The following is a 6,307-nucleotide window of genomic DNA, read 5'->3' as shown; positions in this document are numbered from 1 at the left end:
AGGTTATTGCAACCTTTAGTCCTTCCGGAATGGAAGTGGGAGGACATTGCAATGGACTTTGTAACCGGTTTACCTAGAACTCCGGGGATGTATGATTCTCGTATGGGTCATTGTGGATAGATGTACAAAGCTCGGCTCACTTTCTACCAAAGTGAAAGTTACCTATTCAAAGGATCAAGAGGCCGAATCTTGGTGTATGTGAAGGAGATAGTTCGTCTCCATGGAGCCCCTAAATCTATCAGTGTCGAGATAGGGATCCAAAGTTCACATCAAAGTTTTGGGTGAGTCTTCGAAGGCTATGGGTACCAAGTTAAAGTTTAGTACAGCCTTTTCACCCTCGCATCGATGGTCACGTAAAGAACTATCCGCATTTTGGAAGACTCCATCGCGAGCCTGTGTCATGGACTTTGAGGGTTCATGGAGTAAGTACTTGCCTTTATTTGAATTCTCCTACAACAACAACATTAAAGTACAATAGGATGGCTCCCTATGAGATGTTATATGGTAGAAAATGTCGTTCTCCTATTCATTGGGACGAAAACAGAGAAAGGAAGTACCGGTCCGTAGTTAGTGCAAAGGACCAATGAAGCTATTGATAAGATCAAGGCTCGTATGCTTGCTTCTCAAAGCAAAGTAAAAGTTATGCCGATCCGAAGCGCAGATGTCACATTTCAGCGAGGGAACATGTTTTCCCGCGAGTTTCACCAATGAAGGGTATTAGGCGCTTCGGGAAGAAGGGTAAGTTAAGCCCTAGGTTCATCGGGCCATTTCGTATACTCGAGAAGGCCTGGGTGTAGCGTATCGCTAGCCTTACCACCGCATTATCGTCTGTTCATGACGTATTTCACATCTCTATGTTAAGGAAATACGTGTCAGACCCGACTCATGTCTTGAGTTATGAAGCCCTTGAACTACAACCAGACTTATCCTATGAAGAGCAACCTGTTCAGATTTTGGATAGAAAAGAAAAAGTTCTTCGTAACAAAACTATTGCACTGGCTAAAGTGCTTTGGAGGAACAGTAAGGTGGAAGAAGCCACCTGGGAATTGGAGTCAGATATGAGGACTCAACATCCAGAGCTATTCAGGTTAGATTTCGAGGACGAAATCCTATTAACGGGGGGATAATTGTAATAACCGCTCTAGTAATGTGGATTAGAAAAGGCAATTAGCACTAATTTTTATTATTTTATTATTATTTGTGAATTAATTTTTAATGTGGACCCCAATATTTAGAAATAAATATTAGAGTTATAATTTCTCAATTCCGGAGATTTTATTAAACTCTAGGGGTATTATTTAGCTTATATGTGAAATATGTTAATTTTGTAATTTTTGCTCGGCGACAACGGAAAATGCGATGGATGGCTAGATTGATCACATGGGTAATTTTAGAACCCTATTTAATAGTGGGGAATATTTTAGAGAAAATAAATTATCGGGATTGAGCGGGGTTATGGAAATTGACCATTTTACCCCTAGTTTCAAAGAAATACCCTAGTTTAAGTCAAAAGGGCATTTTAGACATTTTGTTAATAGTGGATTAGGTGGCTGTCCCTCTAGTTGACACCTAGCACTTTGTTTTTCAGCAAGTTTTAATTAAGGGAAAAACCATTTCATTTGAGGGAAAAAGCAAAGAAAAATCAAAATTTAAGAGAACTCTCTCTTTTTCTCCTTTCTCTCGAATGTGGCATAAATCAAGGGGGAAGGGCTGTTGATTCTTGGAGTTTCCAGCAAAGGAAGCTTGGAAGATTCAAGTTGAGGTAAGCCCTAAAGAACCTTTCTTAGTTTTCAAGTTTTAAAGTTAGGTTGAATTGGTGATTTTGTAATTTAGGGGCTGTTAAGGTTTGATGTGTTTAGGATTCGAATTCTAGAGTTAGTTTGAGTTGATTGAAGTTCCTAGCAGCTGATTTTGTTGCTTGATGTTAATTTTAAGCAAGCTTGAGTTTTGAAACTCAAGCTTTGAGCTTTAATGGCATAATTTGAATTATTGGTTTGTTCTGTGATTTGTTGGTTGGAAATGAAGGTTTATGCATTGTATAGGTATACTGGAGAGTTTGGTAAAGTTTGGGATTGAATTGAATCAAGGGGGATGATTTTTGGTTCACAGAGCCGGAATTCGGTTCCGGGTGGTCTGTACCAACCGGTCGACCGGGTGGTGACCCCGAACCGGGGTGCCGGTTGGGAACCGGCCTACTGTTGGGGGAATTTTAACCCTAGTTTTGGCCAATTTTGAGATATTTAGGGTATTGCCATGAAGTTTATCGATAGGAAACTTTTAGTTTCAAGTTTTAAGTCCGGAAAGTGATTTAGCGAGTCACTCATCCGTATTACTATTATTGTGATTAGGGCATCCATCTAGCACGTGAATTCCGTTCGTGTCGGCCAAAGACACTTGAATTCGGAAAACAAAAAGAAGCTTGTGTATAATGTATGATGTGATTATCTGAATGTGTTTATATATGCATGCTTGAATTATGTTAAACACTACCAACACTTGTATGAATAAGTTATAGAGTGTATTGGTACAGTGATTGTTTTGATTGTGAGTACGATACAGTGATACCAACACAAGCATGGGAAAATGCTAAGGTGTGTGGTACATCACTCAGTGTTACTCACTGATTGGGATAAACCCTACCAACACTCGTACAATGAGACACGATGTGTATGTGGTATAGTGGTTGTACCCTGGTATTGAACGTTCATACTCATCTGTTAAGCTCTGTAAATAGGTGTATGGGCGCCTATTTACAGGGCGGAAATTATATGGTATGTTATATGCATTTCTTACTAAGTCTGTTGACTCACAGTTTCTGCTTCCATGTGTAGGTAAAGGAAAGGCGAAGGCTGAACAGGAATGAACCTGAGCTCGGGTGAGATTGTACATGTCAAGCGGCGCGACCTGGAGTGTTCGGTCTCGGGACATCTGGGTGTTATATTTTGAAAGTCGCTGTGCGACCTGTGAATTATGTATTTTGAAATGTAAAGTTTAAAAAGTAAATTTTACGAAGTTTGAAATCGGGATCCCGGGATTTGTAAATATTATATTATATTACAAAGTTTAATATTTAAAGCAAAAGTTTTAATTTGACACGTTTTTCGAGAAATGTCTTTGATTAGCAAAGATTGCACAATAATTGAAAAAGCACTGTAGCGTGCCTTAGCATTAGGGCGTTACAGTTGTAATGTATCTAAAGGGAATATTACAATGATTAAGGACCATGTGTATTTACGAGGTTTCAATAGAAGTTATACTAATTGGTATTACCATGGCGAACATTTACCTAATGATCCATATCCATTAGGAAAGCGGGGGGTAGATGATATCGAGGGTAATGATTTCGATGATTATCCATTGGACTTGCTTAACGAAGCACAGGAGGAATTTCTTACTGATCCGGAGAAATTCGATAATTTTCTTAGTGATGCTGATAAACCTCTGTTCGATGGTTGTAAAAAACTAAGATTACCAACAATGGTAAAGTTTTACAACATAAAAGCAGAAAATGGAGTGAGCGATAAATGTTTTACTCAATTTTTAGCTGCTTTTAAAGATATCTTACCATTTGCCAACTGCTTCCCGGAATCTACTTATGAAGTGAAAAAAACGTTAAATTCTATAGGATTGAAGTATGAAAAAATTCATGCATGTCCGAACGATTGCATTTTATATCGTAAGGAATATGCAGACATGAATTATTGCCCGACTTGCGGTTTATCCCGCCATAAAGTAAACAAGAGTAAGGAGAATAGGAAACTTATCCCCCAAAAAGTGATGTGGTACATGCCTTTGATTCCGCGACTGAAACGATTATATCGTAGTGTAGAACATTCTGAAAATTTGATTTGGCATGAGACCAAGAGAGTGAAAGATGGAAAACTCAGACATCCTGCAGATTCCCAAGCTTGGAAAAAAGTGAACTACATAAATGAGACTGAATTGAAACTAATGGGTCTGAAATCACATGATTGTCATGCGTTAATGCAACATCTACTTCCAATTGCCATTAGATCAGTCTTGCCAAAAAATGTTCGAGAGTGTTTGACACATGTTTGCATTTTCTTTAATAGGCTGTGCGGGAAGGAATTAGAATTGGATAAGTTAGATGCATTACATGAACATATAGTCAAAACATTGTGCAACCTGGAAAAGTTTTTTCCGCCATCTTTTTTCGACATCATGATCCATTTAATGGTTCATCTAGTGAGAGAAGCAAGGCTGTGTGGGCCGGTGTGGGCGAGATGGATGTATCCATTTGAAAGAAATATGAAGGTACTTAAAAGTTATGTGCGTAACCACTATCGGCCAGAAGCATGTATGGTTGAGTGCTACATATCTGAAGAGGCTGTGGAATTTTGTTCAGAGTACATGGCTGGAGTTGAGGCAATAGGAATTAGCAAACCAAGAACTGACCCAGATGATGTTGATAGAGGATTAAGAGGGAAAGGGACAATGGTGACAGTGTCCAAGCTTGAACTAGATCAAGCTCAATTAGTCGTGATGAACAATAACGCAGAGGTCCAACCATATATAACGTAAGTACCTTTTGTTTGATTAACATTACTTAAGTCACGATGAACAATAACTTGATTTACCTTACTTGTTTTACAGTGACCATATGGAGCTGTTACAATCAATGGTTCCAAGAAATCAAAAAAATAAACCAAAATGGGTTGCAGACCAACATCGTCAAACTTTCATTGGGTGGTTAAGGAATACCATTATATCAAAGTTGAACGAACCGAATCATGGAGTATCTGATGTGTTGAGTCGTATTGCCCTTGGACCAACTTTTGCGGTTGCAAAGCATGAAGCGTACATTGTAAGGGGTAAACGTTTTCATACAAAGTCAAGAGATGATGCTCGAGAGGTTCAAAATAGTGGTATACGTATCGTCGCAGAAACTATGCACTTTGCAAGTGCAAAAGATAGAAACCCTGTTTTAGGTACTATGACGTATTACGGGGTCATTGAAGAAATATGGGAGCTCAATTATTTTGCGTTCCGAATTCCACTTTTTAAGTTTTCTTGGGTTGACAACAACGTTGGAGTAAAATCTGGAGAGGATTTGCAGCAGGTTGCTACGTGTGACTACATCGGCAATCAGGGAATGCTGTTTGGAATGATGTATACTCTTCTTTAATCTAATTAACCTTATATCAAATTATAGTTAAATTATTATAAGGCACTAACAATTTTTTTGGCAGGCACATATGGGAGAGCATCAACGGTCTGAGAAAATTTTTCAAGTTTTACGACCCAGAGCTTCTCACAGTGCATGGGATCAACGATGAAGAACAGAGTCAGTCTTTTGACGATGCGGCAAGACGATTGGCTAATTGGTTATCATTAATGAACAACAACCACCAAATGTTCTTTATTCCTTGGAATATCGGGTAAACTTTATTAAATTCTTTAGTGCTAATTGTTCATTTCTATATTATGTCTTCAAATTATTTTTATACTATCTTACTTATATTCCAATATAATTTTCTAGGATGCATTGGACGCTAGTGGTGGTTACGCCAAGGAAAATTATCCATTTAAACCCTATAAGTGGCCGCCCAATTCCCGAAGTAATAGAACAAATGATCGGAAGGTAATAATTTAATGACTTCTTATGTAACGAATTTAAATTAACTAACGAATTGAAATGCTAATATAATTTTCCCAAACAGGGCATTCATGTATATAGGGAACGCACATGACTATCTTGGCCCGTGGCAAGGAATTAACCAAGCAAACTGTCCAAGACAACCTAAAAGCCAAGAATGCGGTTTTTATGTTTTGAAATATATCACTGACATCGCCGCACGTGCCAATCCCAGCCGTTACATACAAGATCAAAAAGCTGTAAGTTTTAATTATTGATTATAGTATATAAATTCTATAATAACAAATATATAATATACATATACATAAACTAATATAAATTTTTAATTTTTTTAACAGTTTGGGGGTAAGAAGCAATACGATCCAAAAACAGAATTGTTACCACTACAGCGAAAGTGGATCGAACAATTGATGGCGGTGATTCACGGTGACGATTGAGGTTGAAAGATCGAAGAATTTTTCTTCATTATGTAACTTTTATAGATTAACTTGTAGTTAGATTTATTAACTTATTAATATTTTTAACTAATTTTACATTAGTGTTTGTGTAATATTTAATTACTTTTATGAAATCAAATTATGTTTTTACTCAAATTTAAATAATATTTAATTTAAAATGTAATTAATATATAATTAAATTAAATAAATATGTAATTTAAAATTTAAATAAATATGTAATTTAAATTAAATA

Source organism: Cannabis sativa, chromosome 5, assembly GCF_029168945.1.
Source record: "Cannabis sativa cultivar Pink pepper isolate KNU-18-1 chromosome 5, ASM2916894v1, whole genome shotgun sequence".
Lineage (NCBI taxonomy): Eukaryota > Viridiplantae > Streptophyta > Magnoliopsida > Rosales > Cannabaceae > Cannabis > Cannabis sativa.
This window is presented reverse-complemented; position numbering follows the sequence as displayed.